A 13,275-nucleotide genomic window follows, 5' to 3' on the forward strand; every position below is an offset into this window, starting at 1 on the left:
CACCAATTAATGGCCAAATAAATCGGTTATTAATTGAGTCTCAAATCTAAGTTCATAACATATTTGGGCTTTACAAATAGATTAATCCTTAAATAAGTAATAAATTCTTATTTTACGGATTGTCTAATTGGGCACAAATCTAGTTCAATAAATCAAATGGCAGTATCCAAGTCCATCGGCCCATGCTACAAGTCAAAACCCTAGCTCGTGCCTATAAAAAGAGCCCTTCGGTCCATGCAAAAATCAGGCTCACACAGACACATATCGAGCTCTCAAGCTCAAGTCTCGAGCCATTGCGAATTCATAACATATTTGAATTCGAGGTGTTCGTGATAGGAAATCATTTGTTCGATTCAAGAATAAACTTTTAAGCGCTTGAATCATATTCTAGAATAGGAGTGAAGAATCAGGGAATTTACGGAGATTGTAATCCACTTTCGTTTGATAATAACTTTATTTGTTTTCTATATTTTTCTTGTCTTGTATTTATGTGAATCATATTCTAGAATAGGAGTGAAGAATCAGGGGAATTTACGGAGATTGTAATCCACTTTCGTTTGATAATAAATTTATTTGTTTTCTATATTTTTTTTGTCTTGTATTTATGTTTTACAGATTCGAAAAATTTGTGGTTTACAATAATAATTAATAATTAAAGAAAATGACCCCACACGTCATAGACTATTCTTCTAATTGTACCAATTTAAAATTTAAAAAATACTAGTAACCATGGCCCGTGCGTTGCACGGGGTTAAATTCAAAATAGAGGAAAGTAATTATTTAATAGTTGACATACATCTAATTATTGTTATGAGCTTTATTATTTTATGTTCAATATTTGTCTTAAGGAATATTATTTAGTTAAAGTAATTGGTCCATTAAAAGTTATGAGCGAAAATGTATCAATTAATGAAAAACTATAAGGAGACAATAAAACTTTAAAGATTCATAATATTCGTCTATTATTAAAAGATAATGATTTTGTAAGCAACACCCCCTTTGATTGTGCTACTTATACCATGCAAATAGTTTTACAAAATAATTGATCGAGTTATACATAAAAACGTAAACTGTCAAATCAGTAAATTAAAGAGGAGGATCATGAAACTCTAAAAATTCATACCAATAGTCTATTCATAAAAAAATTGTAAAAGTTGGCAGGAAATTTTATGTGTCAGTCTAATTTCAAATAGAAGTGGAATGCATAATATTTGAAAAGTATAGAAAATAATAAAAGAACCAATTCGCATCTAATGTCAAAACATGGCATTGAATTTTAATATAATTCAAACAATTTGTTGATGAGGCAAAATCACACGATCATCCTGTTAAGAGAACCTTGAATAAAGCTTTGTTAAAGAAAACAAATAAACATACAGTTCATAGAATATATTATACATTCACAAACCAAAATGAACTTGTGATAAGTTCAAGAAACTATCTCGTGTATTTTCTGTATTATGGCCAAAACAATTCGATGTATGATTAAGTTTAAATATCTCTATCAAATAAACTTTTAATGGAGAAACCTTACAAATCCATTTTTCTCAAAACATGATTATAATACTTATAACCAACTATTCCCAATGAAATGTACCAATGTACTTGCAGTAATTTCTCTCCGTGTGTATGACTTGGCTTGGAGTTTTCAAAATTTTAAAACAACAATAGAGGTTTTACCTAACTTTTGTTTCCTGCATAAATACAACCATTAGTGCAGAACTACTTGGGTAACCTAGTATCTTTCAAAAAAGTTGAGGCAAAAAAGTTGGTTACATTCTTAGCTCGGGCTTCAGTTTTCCTTTACTTTTGCATGAATTTCTTTTTCTAAGGAGGCTACTTTGACATCTTTGCTTCTTGTTTCGGGGAAGCACGGAGGAGAATTCTACAACTTCAAATAGCATTTGCGTATCAAATTGTGTCATAAATACAATGGATAAGAATAGAAGTAATCTACAATTCTAATTGATTGATAAGCATGCCTCTATTAAAATTAGTACACGATCTCAAGTCCCATAAAACAAATTTCTTACAATGACGACAACAAAATTGAGTCTAAAATGACAAAAATCTCATAGTAGAGCAACAATATAGTAATACTCATGGCCCCAGCAACTGCATTGCAGAAATAAGAATCAGTCATGAAATTTAGACATAAGTTCTATGAATCATTTTTCTTAAGTTGTTGAGTGGAAGTCATTTAGGTCATGTCCAAGGTCCCCTTGCGATGCACGCGACATATACGAAATGCAAGAATCTTGTAACTCAATTTATGGAGACACGAAAATAAAAGAAGAAATCACAAAAAAAAAACTCACCCCTGAGTCATGAGGTACCCGGGATCACGAAAGAGGACTTCGGCTATTCAGCCCGACCCCAGATTTCTTTGTATCACATCTCATTTTTCTTATGATTTGAGGGGTTAACATATGAGAGAATTGTTTCTAATCTCTTAGAAAAATTTTAACTGTTGAGTAGACTTGCGTTGCTAAGTGGGAGATTATGTTTCTCCGAGAAAGTGAAAAAACGCTGCTACAACAAAAAACACAGAAATAGTGAGGTAATTTAAATAAACATCTACAGACTTGTTTAATAATAATAACTGAAACACCACCATACGAGGGTAAAAGCAGTTCGATGGGTTCAAACATTTCTACCTAAATCTATATGCACAGCTAACCCCGCTAAATGAATTAGAACTACAGTGCAAATTTGTGAGGAAAAAGAAATACATTTACAGAGACGGGTACATTTTTTTGGCCGGTTACATAAAGATGAAAATACAGGGAAAAAAGGAAATTCAAGAGAGTGAGAATAAATTGTATGAATTTCGGACAGAGAAATTGTGAGAATCTCTTCTTACTTTTTATTCTCGGATGTTTTTTCGTACTCTTCTGCCAAATGGTTGCTCTTTTAATTCAAGATATACCAAATGCCATAAATCTGCAATTTGTTTTTCGAAATGATAATATATGAAATTAGATTACCTCTTTCGACGGATTCCAGATGTGGTTCCGTAGCTAAACAAATTTATTCAAGACAATTGTTGGAGATGCCTGGATTACTACAAACAACAATGATCATAAATATTATTAATTAAAAAAAAAAGTTGAAAACGCCACCCATTGTATTGAATATGGAGACCAAATTTAAGAAGTTGTTACCTTGAGCCTTTACTTTATGATTTGTGAGGAGGAGTTTTTTCTTCTAGTATATGATGGCGGAATCTTCCAAAAACCTGAAAATTATGGACAAAGGGAAAAAATAAACACCGAATATAATCATACAAAATTACGTACATAATGAAGAAAAGTATTCCAAAATTGAACCGAGATTCAACTGTTTTCACCTTTGATAAAAAATGTGTGATATGTAATTTTCTTCCTAATTTTCACCTTTAACCGCCTCTGTCATCTTCTTCTTTTTCTCTAGTTTACTCACAACTGTAAATTATTTGTAAGAGGATGTTTTTTTTCTTTTTTATGTGAGTTTTTTTATGATAAACCAAATGATTAGTGGAGGATGGTAGTGGTAGATGTGGAAGTATATATGGAATAATCACAAATAATTTATTTATATCGTCGGCGGTTTTATTTTAATTAATTTATTTATTATTTATTAACATAATTTATGAGACAACTGGTTAAGAAAACAAAAAACACGAATATTAAATATAATAATGGAATCAATTTTTATTACCGTAATTTATGAGACAATTAAATAAGAAAAAATAAAACACCAAAATTAAAGATAATTATGGAATCAATTTAATCCCTTATTAATAGGAATCCACTAATCACTAAAAACTTCACCCGTTTAAAATTCCTTATCTATAGGCAACCACTTTCATTAAAAATTTAAAATAAAAGAAACCTTTAAATTAAAAAAACAAAAAGAAAAAAAAGAAAAAAAGACTTTCATTACAATAGAGAAAACCAAAATCACCGAGAAAAGAAAAATTGAAAGTACGAAAAAAAATAAAAAAAATAAACAATTAATATAAGTAAAAGGAAAAAAAACTGTCAAAATAAAAATGTCTAAAATACCCCTAGGTTTAGGTTTAGGGTTATAGTTCAAAATATCTTCTTTTTATATATAAGACTAGTAACCATGCCCGTGCGTTGCACGGGATTCACTACAAAAGAAAAGAAAATAATTATTTTACTTAAAAGTGTATGCAGTATAAGATTTATATGTTCAAAAGCATGGATGGCTAATTTTACAAAATCTGACAAATGAAAAAAAAAAACAATGTTTAAGAAGAAAAGAAACTCACCCTAGCACAAATTACGTTTCATCATTGTATGATAAAGAAAAAAAGACACCACAAATTTTGATCGAAAAATTTATACCGCAAACAACTTAAAAGATTCATAACAAATTGTAAAAATTGTAAAACATTTACATTAATATATAATACTTATAATTATAATTTCAAATCATAGTAGAATAAATTAAATTGGATAAGTAATTTTTTTAGACAAAACAATAAAACAATACAAATCAATCTAAAACTAATTCTAAGAAACTATACGTTAAGTTGAAGTTAATATGATAATTTAAGAGATGGTACAATTTTCTTTTTAATTTCTGGATATAGTACACACACACAAAAAAAATGAAAATAAGATTGTACATGAATTCAACCCAACAATAGTTTCAGTTTATACTTGGCCTTCATTTTATTATGGTCACTGTCACTGCATGCACAATATGTAAAAGCATTTGTTAGTTGTAAAGATAAGATTTTAATGAAAGCTATCAATAAGATCACACCAGAGAAAAAGATCTAGAGAGAGAGCGCTATTGCTATTGGTAATTTTTAGTAAAACGATGTTAAAAAAAATAATTACTTACTCTAAAAATATTGGCTTCTCAATAAAATGTCGATGTTTGCTTTCGAAAAGTTCTCGTAACTGATCCAGTAATTGCAACTGAGCACAACAGTCTTTGATTGGTTAAGATCCTGGAAAATTAAAAAAAAACTCTTTATACTGATGGTCCAGTAAAAAATATGCGTGAAAAAGAAAAATAAAAAGGTATGCGACATAATTTGTAAGATAGTTAAAAATTTAATAAAAACTCAGTAAAAATAAGCAACACAAAGCGCCGAATGTAATGCTACTACATGTCACGGTTGTTTTAAAAACATTAAAAACAGAGTTCTCCCTATTTTTGTTTTGCCTCGGATGAAGGAAAACCTAAAATTCTTGTTCGCTACCAATATTGTCTCGAGTGAAGTGAAAGAGACAAATTTACGAACTAAAGCTGGAATTTTGTTTACACAAACAACGAACAAAATTTTTGCATAATTAGAAAAACCAGCTTAAGGTTTTTCGGAAAAGAGCAAAATAACGCAAACAACTGAACAAAATTTTGAGGAGCAAAGATATTTTTATTGTAAAGGAATACGATAAAATCATGTCTATGCCAAAGAGTTTTTCGGAAAAGAGCAAAGTAGATGTTCCCCAAAACTTGTATATTTTTATCTTAGGTAATGAAGTAAAAAAACAACGAACTTGATAGAAGTTTGAATACTCAGTTAAAACACGAACAACAACATTGCTTATGCTAACTAACCGAAAATCAATTTAAATATTATCGTGAAAAAAAATCATTTTCTTGTAAAAACAAACATCTCTAAAAAATCCACAATTTAAAAAAACTAACACTGCAATTTGATTAACGCAAAATAACCGAATAAAATTTCGCAGAGCTTCAAGATTTTCTGTGATTATTTTTTCATAGTATGACATTCACCAAGGAGTTTTTTGGAAAAACAGGCTGCAGTTTAGAAAACATAGAAACCTAGGCAGAACAACAAAGAAAAGAAGTTCGTATTACTACATACTCGCAAAAAAATATTTTTTGGTAAAGAAAGAAAAGTCTTTTTTTTTTTTTTTTAATACTAACAAATATCCATCATGTTATAGCGTCACGGAAATTGGTTCCCATAATGACACTGCAGTTCAATCGTAAAGAAATATTAAACATATCCATTAATCTAACATATAGCGAATTGGCAAAAAATACAACCATTAGATGCAGGAACGAAAAGATTAGACGCAACCCATTTGTAAAAACAAACAAATAAACATGAGAAAAGGAAAAAAAATGATCGTACTTGGGTTGGTGGGAAGAAAACAGTGTGATGATAAACTGCATAACCCTGAAATTATCTTTGAAAACGAAATCAGTCTTAGAAATTCTGACTGATCAAATTCAGAATTCGGCGGCGATCTCTAGGGGTTCGTCCAGAAGAGCAACAATCATCGCAATTAAAATCACCTTCTGATAATGACAGGAAATGAAGACATATGATTGACACGTGGGGAGTCATTGTGAACGAAAATTATGCATGTGTCCAAAAAAATCAACACCTTCAGCAACTATTATGAACTACGAAATTTAAATGTAAAATAAATCTAATAAATAATTATAGTGTCTACCTGTAGCAAGCAATTGCGTAAGTTTTTCTTAGGTTGAAAAATCTTGGTGAGAAAGAAGATGACGAACAAAAAAAATAGCAAGAAGAAGACGAACAAAAAAAATTGTATTCTTCGCTGGAGTTCTCCATCTGTTTAAATAGAGTACAGTTTGTAATGGATCGAGATCATGGAGTTCTAACTTCTAGTTAGTGGGGAGTTAGAGTTAAGAAGAAAAATGGGTGAAAAGAATACATAACTGCAAGAAAAAAAAAAAACAGAAAAAATGATAGACATATTAAAAATTGCATGAATATAGGAATTAGTTGGAGGTGGAATTATACCACTACCCAAAAAAATAGGAAACTATTAATTCCTTGTATTCTTGCACCATTGAACCGAACAATTAGAGCATTAGAGGAATTTCAAATCTTAAATTAAAGATTTATTAATTGACAAAATTGTCTGTTTAGGTCTAGGTTTTAGTTCAAAATATCTTCTTTTTTATATATAAGATTTATGCCTGAACAGATTAAGACAGTAATAACATTTGAATTCACATGTTACGTATTAAAAAAATCACTTTTTTAGCAAAAGCCGTGAAGCAGCTAGATAATTTTTTTAGCTTCAGATTTAAATGGTTATCCCTCGGCTCTTGAAAATAAGCACAATCCTGTTGTTTAGTGTTTTTGATGTGCCGACCTCAAAATATTTTTAAGATTATAAACTGAGAGAATGATTACGAAGTTTATAAGCTTTAAAATATTATCCATCGACGTTGGCTAATCCATCATACAGTTCTCCATGATCTAATTGACTTCAATTCCTTGGCCATAGCTGGAACGTAGAAATCACCAGCTTAAAAAACATAATTTAGATTCATTGATCATTCTCAAAAATATTATCACATAATAAAGTTGGTCTAAAATGCAGAGAAAAAAGGTAACTATATTTTTGGGCAGTAGAATATCAGTCAGACTTTCGTGTTCCTGCCACGTCCCCCGTTTTGCCTCATCTGCTTCTGCACAGAGCTTCAACACGCTAATAGTGCTCGTTTATATTTTTGTATTGGTTAAATAAGAAAAAAATAGAAGACTTGAAAATTGAAGTCTGTTTAATTTATTCCAAATATTTTACTTCAACCAAGTCAAGTATCTAATACATGTGTCGTTGCAAATAAGCCAGAAAATATATCATCCATAGGACAACACCAATCATTACTTCTTATATATAATAAGATCAACTTATAATTTCACATTTTATACATTCATTGGCCAACTTTACAAAAGGCATAAGAAATTTCAAATAACATCAGTGAAGACATTGAACCAAAGCTCTTCATAAACTTTAAAACACATGCAAATAGAAAAGAATAATTGAATGTCATCGTTAGCCTATACATTTACATGTGTAGCGAATTAATTTTTGAGCTTGATCCAGCCTCTGATGTATGTTTGCAAGTAGCAGTGATGCTGCAAACCACTTCGGATATTAACAAATGTGAAATATTTTTGAATGTTAATATGCACATAAAACAGATGAGCATACTGTAGTTTAATCGACGACCAAATGTTTATCGGACATTGTGCAAGTATTTTCTGTCTTCCCCAGATGCAAAGCAGAAGAAGCTAAACATTCCATTTTACTGGAAAAATAATATTCAAGGAAACCAACTATATAGATATGTAAGATCAAAGATATCAGACGCAAAGACATATATTGAGGTTCTATTTACGATAATAGAATCAATAAGAAATTGTTGAAGTATATTTTTCAATCTGCTTTATTAAGCGAACTCGTGATCAAATTTCACAAATCTCTCTATTTCTTACCAATAAAAAAAGAAAATATTTTTAAACCAAAAAAATAAACAAAAAAAGAACAACCTTCTTAGCTCTGTTGCGTCCTTGTCTGTCAGTGGCGCACTTATAAGGAGGTTCGAATTCTTGAATTTTCATGGCCGCTTCTTCGTCGACTTTGATTTCCTATCCAACAATTAGAAAAAAGAAAAAAACAGAATTGCTTCCTATAGTTGAAAAGCAATACTTTCGGCATTCATATGTCTTTCAACTGCAGATCTCCACGTCTTCTACATCCTCTTCTTCTTCTCCACCGATAGCGCCGCCGTTGACTTCTTCTCTGCTTTGATAGGGAAAATTGAAAAACTGATTTGAGAGGTGAGAGCATGAGATCGTTAAAAATTGTGTTTGCAGTTCTGATCGTGTATCAAGAAAGCCGGAAAAAGTAAAAACTAAATTGAAAAAAAAAAAACCGACATAATAGGAATTGTCAAAAATAGCCCTACATTTAGGTTTAGGGTTATAGGTCAAAATATCTTCTTTTTATATATAAGATATATCAATTGAGAGGAATATAGCTAAGATACTTTTCTCTAATTATTTTTGGGAGGGGGTGTTTCCTTAACTATATTTCCTAGGTGAGGGGTTTTCTCTAATTTTTCCTATTATTAAACATTGCTTACTCACGTGTAGTCCTATTATTGTGGAATATATTATTCCGTCCTACAATAAATATATAAATTTCGAGTCTTATTATAACAAAACTATGTTGAACAATAAAAAAGCAGATTTGAAATAACATTTTTTATTTATTTTCCATCTAAATAAACTGAACCAATATACTTAAATTATTAGAATGTTTAAAGTGATGATCCAATTTTCCATCCCAATGCGGATGGAGTTGCACGCTACATTTTTTTATTTATTTTTTATGAGCGTTGGACTTCTACTTGGAAGATCACCTATTTAATAAAATATTTAAGGGAAACAGAAGATATATAGGGCTCTTTTGGTTGAGTAGTTTGGATAGATAGGTAGGGATGAGATATCTAATATTGGGATTAAAATGTTGATGAGTAAATACAAATATTACTTTTGGTTTGTGGTATTGTCACGTGTATGTTAATCACTTGATGAACAATTTCATGTTTTGTTTTGTTGATTTTACTGTCTTATTTGGGATTAGTTGTAAAATATCCGAAAATGCCCTTAATGATATAATTTGATATGCCCATCTTCGTCTTCTTTAGATCCCCAATTGCAAAACCCAGATAACCTACCAATTTCCGCCATAATCTTTAATTGACTATGTATTAAATTGTAAACTAAATAGATAAGGCAGAGAAAAAAAATTAAAATAAAATATGCATAGACATTCTATTATCCCAATTATTAAGTAGTTAAGTGCAGAGATTCCATTAATGAAGAAAAGCATAGCATCAGAAATCATATGGTATGTCCTTATCTTCTTCTCTCTCTTTTACCCCTTTCGAAATCCTAAGTGGAACACATTCAACACACGATTTATAATGAACCTGTACAGATTTCTCGAATCCGAGTACCACGGCATCTCGATATTCAGTTGTATTTGATGATCTGTTGTCGCATAATTAAGTTCTGAATACTCGCCAGGTCTTAATCGCATAAGATTATTCGAAGCGTTAATGGAGGGCTCTTCAACGGCGTCTTTTGGCCGCGACGGAGGACAGTCGGGAGTCGTGGGAGGTTGCTAATGTGGAAGCCAGTTCCCACCTCTCAAAAATTAGGGCTCATCGGTGAAGACAAAGTTGAGAAGAAAAACGACTATTTATATGTGATAAATTTGTAGTTGTTGTATGTTTGAAGGGCATTTTCGACATTTCATACGTATCACATGATGGGAGTATTTCGGTGATAACTTGTCAAGCCAAATTTGGCTTGACAACTAATAATTCGATTGAGGGATAAAAATGGTGGGGTCATTTGTCAAGGTTTGAGAAAACATCCAAACCAAATATTGTACTAAAAGGTACTATTTATCCCATCAAGGCTAATAATGCCAACCAAAAGAGCCCATAGTTAACTTAATAATTTTCATAGCAACTGTTCATACAAACAATAACTAACCAATAAACATCATAGAACATTTAGCAGGAAGATTATTGAGAAACAGATTTACCGAAAAAATAAAAACCCTTTTGTTTAGAAGATTCAAAGTAGAACATAGGAATTTCGATAAATTAGTAGTGTATGTGGAAACTGGAAAGCAAATCCTCCAAAGTGTGCAGGAATTTATTCTGAAAATTTTATTCTTTGCACCACTCGAACTTCCATCACCATCCATCAATCTATATCTAAATATATGTATATATTCCTACACACAAAACCCATAAAATTTCCCAATCAATACATAACGAAAAACATAAAAAAGGACAATAACTAATGCAAACTCGATATTATGCAAAAAATAATATCTCAACACCCTAGCTAAAAGTATGTAATAGGAAATATAAAAGCAAGTGAGCCTTTTTTTTTTTGGCCGTGAACGTAACCTGATAAGATTCTAAACAGAATCATTCCATCAATGGCCTGCGTCAAGCTCATCCAATCCCGTTCCCCCCGTTCTATTAATTCAGATTGTTCAAACCTGAAATTAGAACATATTTTTTTTAATAATAGTATAATATGTCAAATGATTATATTCAAAAGGTAATAGCATGTAAACCATATATCACTCTAATAGCTATAAACGAAATATGAGAGCAGCATTAACACTCATTGTATATCCGCTCAGCTTCCTTTTCACACTCTAATATTATAGATGTGCTCATGCAGAGAGTACTATAATGTTATAATGTATATATAGTCTAAAATTCGCCACTCTATGTATGATATTAATATAATGGACTTCTTTAAATCTCTCTGTTGACAATAATATCTAATCTAAAATTTCCTAGGAACAACAAAAGGTTAATAAAAATAAAGATTCTCATAGAAGAAGTTTCTTATGTTCTCGCATGATAAAAGAAAGAAAAAAGATCTCTTCGGAAGATTTTTTTCTTAATATGTTTAATGTAAAATTTATCTCAAAAATTAAAAGAGATATAATGAGAACTCTAATTTATGGCACATAACATGAAAGTGAAACAAATAAACAAAAAATCATCCGTAGGTTACCTGCTAATAAATTGCATCAGAAGCTCTATCCAACCACGTATTGGATGCTGATACAAATAGCATTGCCTGCAAGAGATATTTAGAATGTGTTAAATAAGTATCCAAACAAAATTCAGTTATGAACTGTATTTATTATGTGAACAGTGTTGCTACATATTTGATGGCGGCAAAAAAAAAATGATATTTTGTCTGTGTAAATTATTCCTTACAAAATCATATAGGAATTACAGTCGAGAGTAAGAAAAATGCTTATCTCCATAATCCCATTTAACAATCGAAGAAAAACAAAAAAATGATCTTCAAAAGATAAGGAATAAACGATCAGGAATCGACAACTTATCCAATAATGAACATCATCTCAGAAATTAATATGAGGACAACAGCGATATTTCAATGAAAGAATGCTGCTATGGAACTTCGCAAACTTTGATACAAAATTGAAGTCGCGTAAGTAATTAGAACTTCGCAAACTTTTTGGATGAAGAAGAAGGAACATACAGTGGAAAGATTATGTGTTTTAACAAACCTGCAAGAAAGCAAAATGCATTCCACAAACTTTAAACCACTATAAACAACATAAAATTTGAATATGTTAAAAAAATGGCTACTATGGGAGATTGTAAGCAAAGAAGATATACCTTCTACGTCGGTTGTTAATTGTCGATGAAAGGGGAAAGAAAAAATTAACCTGCAGTGGAAAGAAAAAAAATTAAGAAAACAGAACTACATAAAATAAACACATACGAATTCCGGAAACCTTTGAGGACCTTGACATATAATTTAAATTATCGCCACCAACAAAAACATGCGAAAAAGCAAAACACAAACCATATGTTCTAAGCAAGCTTAAACAAAATATGAATCTAAAAAACAAAAATAAAAAAATAACAGAGCAAGGGAAAAGAATACGTAAATCTAAATCAGATACGACAATAAATGATTTGCAGGGAAATAGAAGTGTTTGAACCTATTGATAAGCAAGAATATTGAGAATGGAGCATCATTACCACCGCAAACTCTATATTTTGTTTGTGGGAGATAAAGAAGGGAATTAACTATTAAGCAGTGGTGTCAAAAGCCGATGGAATCTCACAGGGAATCTATAAAATTTCTACGATGATAAAGGAGAGGTTTTTCATATAAAGAATTGAGATGGGATCGTGTCCTTGATGAAGATCGTGGTTGCAGTCTTGCAGAGGTTAATGAAAGATCGTGTGTTTAGTTTTTGCTGCAACCGTTGAAGAAAGATCGTTATTCAGTTTATTGGTAACCATGAAATAAGGAATTTTTTATATATCTATCGTATATTCAATTTTGTACAAATTGAAGGCATTTTTTATTTATTTTTTACTTATTGAGAAATGAAAAAACTGCTAACATATGAATTGTCAAAAGTACCCCTAGGTTTAGATTTAGGGTTGTAGGTCAAAATATCTTCTTTTTATATATAAGATATGTATTTCTACAAAAAAATGTATATTGATTATTGGATTATGCTTGATGGAGGTGAATTTGGGCAAATGGGCTGAATCAGTGGTCGAGTTGGATCACCGAAAAGGCTAGACCCAATTTAAAGGCCCATCTCGTACGATAACACTAAAGGAGGCGTTTAGAAGTAATCTGATCGAGAAAATTATTAGGCTTGAAAGGCACACTACCGAAACATTATACACAAAATTAAAGATCCACATTTTCTTTCAATAATCATCTCTCAAAAACCCTAACTCCGACCAACAAAAGAAAAACTTTCAATGCTAAAATTGAAGACATGTACGTACATGTGAAAAATGTTTCTAACAAATTAACGTACACATATTATTGATTTGTTGTTTTCTTCACAGCTTTTTCACACTTTCACATACCTTTATACTTTCTTTCAAATGACTTTTATTTCA

General features: G+C 30.8%; 1 long non-coding RNA gene across 2 annotated transcripts; it reads right to left on the reverse strand.

The window, feature by feature from the left end:
• Nucleotides 1-10,752: 10,752 nt before the first annotated feature.
• LOC148770929 (uncharacterized) lies at nt 10,753-12,685 on the reverse strand. Of its 2 annotated transcripts, XR_016031000.1 has the most exons (5): nt 12,348-12,685; nt 12,019-12,068; nt 11,879-11,906; nt 11,381-11,446; nt 10,753-10,850 (listed from the first exon to the last, which is right to left on the reverse strand). It is a non-coding gene; the product is annotated as an uncharacterized LOC148770929 (long non-coding RNA). The 2 variants fall into 2 exon arrangements; XR_016030999.1 differs by lacking the exon at nt 11,879-11,906 and having other exon boundaries at nt 12,348-12,683.
• Nucleotides 12,686-13,275: the final 590 nt, after the last annotated feature.

The sequence above is a fragment of the Erythranthe guttata genome, chromosome 4, assembly GCF_056151865.1.
Source record: "Erythranthe guttata isolate IM_541 chromosome 4, IM_541, whole genome shotgun sequence".
NCBI lineage: Eukaryota > Viridiplantae > Streptophyta > Magnoliopsida > Lamiales > Phrymaceae > Erythranthe > Erythranthe guttata.